Raw genomic sequence first — 8170 nt, 5'->3', positions numbered from 1 at the left:
AGTTCTGGGATTACAGGTGTGAGCCACAGAGTGCCTGACCTTACTATGTTCTAAGTACTAATATCAATGAGCAAATTTTATCCTTACAATAACTTCACAAAGATATTAAACACCTATTATGTGCCAGGATTGTATTCAAATATTTTATGTACATTTTATGGATATGTTATGTATGTTTGTGTATATTCATTCATTTTCTCTTTACCAACCCTATGAGGTAGGTATACTATAAATATTATTTTCACTATTTCTTTTCTTTTTTTTTTTTTTGAGACAGGGTCTCACTGTGTCACCCAGGCTGGAGTGGGTGGTGCCATCTCGGCTTACTGCAACCTCTGCCTCCTGGGTTCAAGTGATTCTCCTGCCTCAGTCTCCCAAGTAGCTGGAATTACAGGCCTGCGCTACCACGCCTGGCTAATTTTTGTATTTTTAGAAGAGATGGAGTTTCTCTATGTTGGCCAGGCTGGTCTCGATCTCCTGGTCCCCAGTTAACAGCCCCTGCCTCGGCCTCCCACCCTGTTTTTTTTTTTTTTTTTTTTTTTTTTGAGACGGAGTCTGGCTCTGTCGCCCAGGCTAGAGTGCAGTGGTGTGATCTCGGCTCACTGCAAGCTCCGTCCCCCGGGTTCATGCCATTCTCCTGCCTCAGCCCCCCGAGTAGCTGGGACTACAGGCACCTGCCACCACGCCTGGCTAATTTTTTGTATTTTTAGTAGAGACGGGGTTTCACCATGTTAGCCAGGATGGTGTCGATCTCCTGACCTCGTGATCCACCCGCCTCAGCCTCCCAAAGTGCTGGGATTACAGGCGTGAGCCACCGCACCCGGCCCCCACCCTGTTTTTGTTGTCGAGATTTCTTCTTTATCTCAGCATGTAAAACTTACTTCATTTTTTTTTTTTTTTTTTTTTTTTTGAGACAGAGTCTTGCTCTGTCACCCAGGCTGGAGTGCAGTGGCATCGTCTCGGCTCACTGCAACCTCTGTCTCCCCTATTCAAGCGATTCTCCTGCGTCTGCCTCCTGAGTAGCTGGGATTATAGGCACGTGCCACCACACTTGGCTAATTTTTGTATGTTTAGTAGAGACGTGGTTTCACCATGTTGGCCAGGCTGGTGTGGAACTCCTGACCTCAGGTGATCCGCCCGCCTCAGCCTCCCAAAGTGTTGGGTACAGGCGTGAGCCACTGCGCCCGGCCTATCTTTTTTTTTTTTTTTTTTAAGACAGAGTCTTGTTCTGTCACCCAGGCTGGAGTGCAGTGGCTTGATCATAGCTCACTGCAACTCCTGGGCTCAAGCTATCTGCCTACCTTGGCCTCCCAGGGTGCTGGGATTACAGGCACCCAGCCCCTAAAACTTCTTTTATCTGTATTAACATTACTACGATGGGCCAGGCATTGTACCATTCTCACTGGTGGCGACTCATTTTATCTTTACCACCGTCCTATGAGGAAAGTACACTAAAATTATTATTATTTCCCAGCTCAGGAGACTGGAGCACAGATAAATTAAATACATCAATTGCTAACTGACTTCAGGCAACTTAACCTGACCCTCCATGCCTCAGCTGTAAAATCCCATTAAGGCGGAGGCATGCTTTAGTTACTATTACCTTTACGTGGCGTGCAAAAGAAGCCAAAGAAACCTTCCATGGAGGCAGAGAGCAGTGGCTTATGTCTGTAATCCCAGCACTTTTGGAGGCCAAGGTGGGCGCGATCAACTGAGGTCAGGAGATCGAGACCAGTCTGGCCAACATGGTGAAACCCCGTCTCTACTAAAAATACAAAAATTAGCCAGGCGTGGTGTCACGTGCCTATAATTACAGCTACCCGGGAGGCTGAGGCAGGAGAATTGCTTGAATCTGGGAGGCGGACGTTGCAGTGAGCCGAGATGGCACTACTGCACTCCAGCCTGGGCAACAGAGCAAGACTCCCTCTCAAAACAATAACAACAACAACAACAACAATCTTCCATAGTGACCCCATGAGCCATGAGAATGGAAGTCCCCATGGAAAGTTTCTTTGATTTCGTGGAAGGTGTCTTTGACTTCTTTGTGTTTCTCCTGCCTGTGACCGCCTCATGGGTTCCTGGGGTCCCACTGACTACCCCGGGGCCGGCTTGCTTTGGCTCCTGCCACAGTCTTACAGGCTGCACAAGATTCTGACCATTTTATTTATGAGTTCCTCAGAACAGGTTTCTGCACCAGAGGTTTGGGCTAACTCCAAGCCTATACTTTGGTCAGCCTTGGGGTTCTGAGTGCCTGAATGGCTTTTTCCATCCACTCTCAGGTGGCTCGCTTCTACACTGTGTGGCAGGGCCTGGTGGATGGATTTTTTTTTTTTTTTTTAGATGAAGTCTTGCTCTGTTGCCCAGGCTGGAATGCAGTGATGCGCTCTCAGCTCACTGCAATCTCCACCTCCTGGGTTCAAGCGATTCTCCTGCCTCAGCCTCCTGAGTAGCTTGGATTACAGGTGCGTGCCACTACACCCACTAATTTTTGTATTTTTAGCAGAGACGAGGTTTCCTCCATGTTGGTCAGGCTGGTCTCGAACTCTTGGCCTCAAGTGATCCACCCGTCTCAGCCTCCCAAAGCCCCAAGTGCTGGGATTACAGTCCAGGCTGGAGTGTAGTGGTATGATCTCGGCTCACTGCAACTTCTGCCTCCTGGGTTTAAGTGATTTTCCTGCCTCAGCCTCCCGAGTAGCTTGGATTACAGGTGCCTGCCACCATGCCCGGCTAATTTTTTGTATTTTTAGGAGAGACGGGGGGTGGGGGTTTACACTATGTTGGCCAGTCTGGTCTTGAACTCCTGACCTCCTGATCCACCCACCTTGGCCTCCCAAAGTGCTGGGATTACAGGCGTGAGCCACCTTGCCCGGCCCCCATGTGGGTGTTAAAATGCCAGTCATAGGGGATTCCTGCATTCCCATAGGCAGCTTGACTTCACTGTCCCCACTGCACCCACCACTGTGGCTTTGATTTTCCTCCTTATTTCTGGAACCAATAAGATTCTGTCTTCCTTTTGAGCTTAGCTACCTATTAAAAAAAAAAGAAAAAAAAAAGCAAAAAAAAAAGCAGCACTCCTCATTATATTTTGCTTAGTGTATGCATGCATTTGGAATACAAACCTCTAGCACTTCTTCATGCTTGCATCTTGAACACAAGTTTCTGAGACTCTAAAAAAAAAAAAAAAAATTCCAGATCATGTGGTGCAGCATTGCTCTGCTCCCCACCAGCTGCTCGCATTGCCATAATCCCCTACCTTAACCTTCAGCTAAAATAAGCTCTCACATGGCTGTAATCCTTGCCGTTCCCTACTACCTTTCTCCCAGCCTGCTTCATTCATCTTGGTTTCCTGCCTGTCTGAAGCACCTGAGCCTGTGACTCTTGGTGAAAATATCCTGCTGGCCAGGCTTGGTGGCTCACGCCTGCGATCCCAGCACTTTGGGAGGCCGAGGCGGGTGGATCATGAGGTCAGGAGTTTGAGATCAGCCTGGCCAACATGGTGAAACCCCGTCTCTACTAAAAATACAAAAATTAGCCAGGCATGGTGGCTTGCACCTGTAGTCCCAGATACCTGGGAGGCTGAGGCATGAGAATTGCTGGAACCCAGGAGGCGGAGGTTGCAGTGAGCCGAGATCGTGCCATTGCACTCTAGCTTGGGCAACAGAGGGAGACTCCGTCTCAAAAAATAGAAAACAAAAAGAACACATCCTGTCTTGCTGGGGTCAGATCCACGTCCAAGTCATCTCTGTGCCCCTGCTCCCCAGCTGGGGGATGAGAAGGGTCAGGGAATGAGTGGGGAAGGAGGAGGAGGAGTGAATGAAGGGCTGTGGGAAGTGCTGTGATGCGTGCTTTATGCATTCAGGGTGCAGAGGAAGGAGACACCCTTGTGAGCTCTGCCACTCTGGGGAGTGAACAAAGGTGTGTTGCCTCCCACCAAGTGCCCTGGAATCAGACTAGCTGACTAGCTGTTTTTTTTTTTTTTTTTTTTTTTTTTTTGAGACGGAGTCTGGCTCTGTCGCCCAGGCTGGAGTACAGTGGTGCAATCTTGGCTCACTGCAACCTTCACTTCCCAGGTTCAAGCGATTCTCCTGCCTCAGCCTCCTGAGTAGCTGGGACTACAGGCACACACCACCATGTCCAGTTAGATTTTGTTTGTTTGTTTGTATTTTTAGTAGAGAGGGGGTTTCGTCATGTTGGCCAGACTGGTCTTGAACGCCTGACCTCAGATGATCCGCCTGCCTCAGCCTCCCAAAGTGGTGGGTTTACAGGCGTGAGCCACTGCACCTGGCCCAGACTAGCTGGGTTTATGTGAATCCCGGCTCCACCCCTTTCCAGCTACATGACAAGCTCTCTGAACTGCAGTTTCCTGGGCTGTAAAATAGACCATGAAATAGTAATTCAGAAAATGAGGACGTTATTAAAGAGTCTTAAATGACATGTAAAGCATACAGCATACAACAATGTCTTAGCAAGGACTCAAATATGAGTTTTTATTATTTGACATCTTTTTTTTTTTTTGAGATAGGGTCTCACTAGGCTAGGCTAGGCCAGGTTAGAGGGTAATGGCACAATCATAGCCCACCGTAACTTTGAACTCCTGGATTCAAGTAATTCTCCCGCCCCAGCCTCCCGAGTAGCTGCTACTATAGGCGTGCACCACCACACCCAGCTGGCTAACTTCTGTATTTTTGGGTAGAGAAGGGGTTTTGCCCTGTTGCCCAGGCTGGTCTCGAGCTCCTGGCCTCAAGTGATCCTCCCACCTCGGCCTCCCAAAGGGCTGGGATTACAGTCGTGAGCCACTGCGCCTGGCCAAAAAATACTTTTTTTTTTTTTTTTAAGAGATGAGGTCTCGACTGGGCACGGGGTAATCTTAGCACTTTGGGAGGCTGAGGGGGGGATAACGAAGTCAAGAGATCGAGACCATCCTGGCCAACATGGTGAAACCCCGCCTCTACTAAAAATATAAAAATTAGCTGGGCATGGTGGCACACGCCTGTAGTCCCCAGCTACTTGAGAGGCTGAGGCAGGAGAATCGCTTGAACCCAGGAGGCGGAGGTTGCAGTGAGCCGAGATCGCACCACTGTACTCCAGCCTGGCGACAGAGCAATACTCTGTCTCAAACAAAAACCAAAACCAAAACCAGAGATGAGGTCTCGCTATGTTTGCCCAGACTAGCCTTGAGCTCTTGGACTCAAGCAATCTTCCCATCTCACCGTTCCTAGTAGCTGGGACTTACAGGTGAACTTTCAGCTCTTGAACAAGGTTTGGGGAAAGGAGACTTGAAAATTTCAGACTCTCAGGGCCACCTCCTGCTTGCAGTTTGCAGTGGCTTCCCGGGGGCGCCCAAGGTTGGCCTGCAGCCTGGCTACCGAGAGGGGGCTGAAGGCCTCCTGGGGCTGGGAAGTCGGTGGAATCCAGGAGCCTCCGTTCCCTGGAAAACAGCTCCACCTGCTGGCTGTTGTGCGCCTGCAGTCTTGACCTTGGCCGAGTCTGCACGGGGAAGGGAAACGCGTGCTGGTCCAGCTCGGGGGCGCATGGAGGGGACATCGGTGCCGCGGTTGGGATGGAGGCGTATGGGATGGGACGAAGGCAGAGGTCGACATGCCGTTCTGCGTGGATGTATGAGGCGCGAGTTTTGTGAGCACCGTGGGTGTGCGAGCAGCATGTGGTATTGGGTGTGTGCCGTGTGGGTATCCTGCGCGACGTATGGCGTAGGACGTAAGTGTGAGGCGGCAGGGGGTTAGCGGTTGGAGGCAAAGTGGGAAGCGTGAAGTGTTGAAGGGGCGTGTTTGTGTTGTGTTGGGATATATGTTGTGCAAGAGTTGCCAACGCTGTGGATGCGTGGAGGGCGTGTAGTCTCTGAGGTGCACAATATTGTTGGTAGGAGGTGTTGGGGAGTGTGTTCGGAAAATATAATTTAGAAACAAAATATCTCAACCCAACAAACTTCTCCACATAGTAGAGACAGAAAACAATTTTGTTATTACTTTTGATTAAAAAGTTGTGAAATGGGCCGGGCGTGGTGGCTCATGCCTGTAATCCCAGCACTTTGGGAGGCAGAGGCAGGCGGATCACCTGAGGTCGGGAGTTCTAGACCAGCCTGACCAACATGGAGAAACCCCGTCTCTACTAAAAGTACAAAAAATTAGCCAGGCATGGTGGAGCATGTCTGTAATCCCAGCTCCTCAGGAGGCTGAGGCAGGAGAATCACTTGAACCCGGGAGGTAGAGGTTGCAGTGATCCGAGATTTGCGCCACTGCACTCCAGCCTGGGCAACAAAAGCAAAACTCCATCTCAAAAAAAAAAAGTTTTAAAATGTATTATTATTTTTCATACAGTTGGGGGTTTTACTATATTGCCCAGGTAGGTCTTAATGCTCAGCCTGAAGTGATCCTCCCACCTTGGCCTCCCAAAGTGCTGGGATTACAGATGTGAACCACTGTGCCTGGCCTTAAATTGTATGTATTTATTTATTTTTAGAGAGAGGGTCTTGCTCTGTTGCCCAGGCTAGAGTGCAGTGGTGAGATCATAGCTCACTGCAGCCTTGAACTCCTGGGCTCAATCAGCCTCCCAAGGACTACAGGTGTGCATCACCACACCCACTAATTATTATTACTTTTTGTAGAGACAGGGTCTTGCTATATTGCCCAGGCTGGCCTCGAACCCTAGACCTCTAGTGATCCTCCCACCTCAGGCTCCCAGTGCTGGGATTACAGGCATAAGCCACCGTGCCTGGGCTGGTTTTATTATTGAATAAGCATAATTTTTCTTTCTTTTTTGACATGGAGTTTCACTCTTGTTGCCCAGGCTGGAGTGCAATGGCACGATCTCAGCTCACTGGAACTTCCGCCTCCTGGGTTCAAGTGATCCTCCTGCCTCAGGCTCCCGAGTAGCTGGGATTACAGGTGCCAACCACAATGCCTGGCTAATTTTTTGTATTTTTAGTAGAAAAATACACCACCATATTGGCCAGGCTGGTCTCGAACTCCTGATCTCAGGTGATACACCCGCCTCAGCCTCCCAAAGTACTGGGATTACAGGTGTGAGCCACTGCGCCCAGCTTGAATAAGCATTAAGTTAGAATCATCACTGGCAATCTGCTAAAAGATTGCAAAGGCAGAAAGAAATATCTCATCCTTCATTACAGCCAAGCAGGTATAAACCATTATCCTGTTTTCAAGATAAAATTTCAAATTCCATACTGTTACAGGAGTTGCAGGTTCATATGCCCACTGTGTAGTCACAGCTCTGTGACTCTGAGACCGTGGGGACGCAGCAGAGAGAGTTTAATGATCGCAGGGTGCCGAGCGAGGTGATGGGAGGAGACCCTCAAATCTCTCTCCAAGGAGTTCTTGGCTGGGGCTTTTAAGGGGTTTGTGGAGGGTGATGGGCTGGAAAATTGGGGTCACTGATTGGTTGGGAAGGGGGATGAAATCGTCAGGGTGTAGAAGCTGCATTTTGAGGGGAGTCAGCTCCTTGTGGGGTCCTTCAGCTCAGCTGAGTCAGTAGTTCCATCAAGACCTGAAGGAATATCTCAAACGGAATACCTAACGTGATGTCCAAGCTGTGATTCGAGAGCAGTTAGGGGGAACTATAATCTTGTGACAGGGGCTATGTGACTGTGGGGCCACAGGCACCGGATGGCTTTGGGGAAGCAGGTCAGGGAGCAGCTGCCCTGAGATCAATGCTGAGTGCACTGCAAGCTTGGTTTCTTTACATTTCTCCTGCTCCCTTCTTCCCAAGTTTATAGGGGCGGTTGCAATACCATGTTTTCAAGATAAACAATGACTGGTCCTCAAGTAAGAGGACTTGACAACATCTTTAGTCAAACATAGTTCAGCCTTTTTTTTTTTTTTTTTCTGAGACGGAGTCTTGCGCTGTTGCCCAGGCTGGAGTGCAGTGGCATGATCTCAGCTCAGTGCAAGCTCCGCCTCCTGGGTTCACACCATTCTCCCGCCTCAGCCTCCCGAGTAGCTGGGACTATAGGTGCCCGCCACCTCGCCTGGCTAATTTTTTGTATTTTTAGTAGAGAAGGGGTTTCACTGTATTAGCCAGGATGGTCTCGATCTCCTGACCTCGTGAGCTGCCCGCCTCAGCCTTCCAAAGTGCTGGGATTACAGGCGTGAGCCACCGCGCCTGGCCTTATTTTTTTTTTTTAATTTTTTTTTTTTAT

This window comes from Macaca mulatta, chromosome 20 (assembly GCF_049350105.2).
Source record: "Macaca mulatta isolate MMU2019108-1 chromosome 20, T2T-MMU8v2.0, whole genome shotgun sequence".
Lineage (NCBI taxonomy): Eukaryota > Metazoa > Chordata > Mammalia > Primates > Cercopithecidae > Macaca > Macaca mulatta.
The sequence above is the reverse complement of the archived record's forward strand: the minus strand, read 5'-3'. Positions refer to the sequence as shown.